Source organism: Amblyraja radiata, chromosome 11 (assembly GCF_010909765.2).
Source record: "Amblyraja radiata isolate CabotCenter1 chromosome 11, sAmbRad1.1.pri, whole genome shotgun sequence".
Lineage (NCBI taxonomy): Eukaryota > Metazoa > Chordata > Chondrichthyes > Rajiformes > Rajidae > Amblyraja > Amblyraja radiata.
The window spans coordinates 55,207,559-55,208,253 of record NC_045966.1 but is presented as its reverse complement, the minus strand read 5'-3'; positions in this window follow the sequence as shown (position 1 = coordinate 55,208,253).

The following is a 695-nucleotide window of genomic DNA, read 5'->3' as shown; positions in this document are numbered from 1 at the left end:
GCCTGTCATGATAGAACACAACATTAGTGATGCTCTTTGTTCTCCTCCTGCTGTCAATCCTGTCCCAGCACAACTAGCGTGGATGCTCCAAGCTCCCAGACCCGAGAAGTCATTCAGAAATTACATGTATGAGAAAACTGAGCAGTGTTAGTGAACCACTTGCTAAACTGCAAATCTGAAAGTATCATTGAATATTGTTAGATTCTATCGAGGGTGGAAGGCTAGTAATGGATAAAAAGATACATTAATAGAAACAAAGAAACATAGAAACATTGAAAATAGATGCAGGGGTAGGCTATTCGGCCCTTCGAGCCAGCACCGCCATTCGATATGTTCATGGATGATCATCCAAAATCAGTACCCCGTTCCTGCATTCTCCCCAGATCCCTTGATTCTGTTAGCCTTAAGGGCTATATCGAACTCTATTTTGAAGACATCCAGTGTATTGGCCTCCACTGCCTTACAGCACCAGAGACCCGAGTTCAATCCTGACTACGGGTGCTGTCTGTACAGGGCTGTAATTTCTCCCCGTGACAGCGTGGGTTATCCCAGGTGCTCTGGTTTTCTCCCACACTCCAAAGACGTACAGGTTTGTAGGTTAATGAGGCTTTGATAAAAATTGTAAATTATCATTAATATGTAGGATAATGCTAGTGTATGGGGATCGCTGATCGGTGTAGACTCAGTAAGCTGAA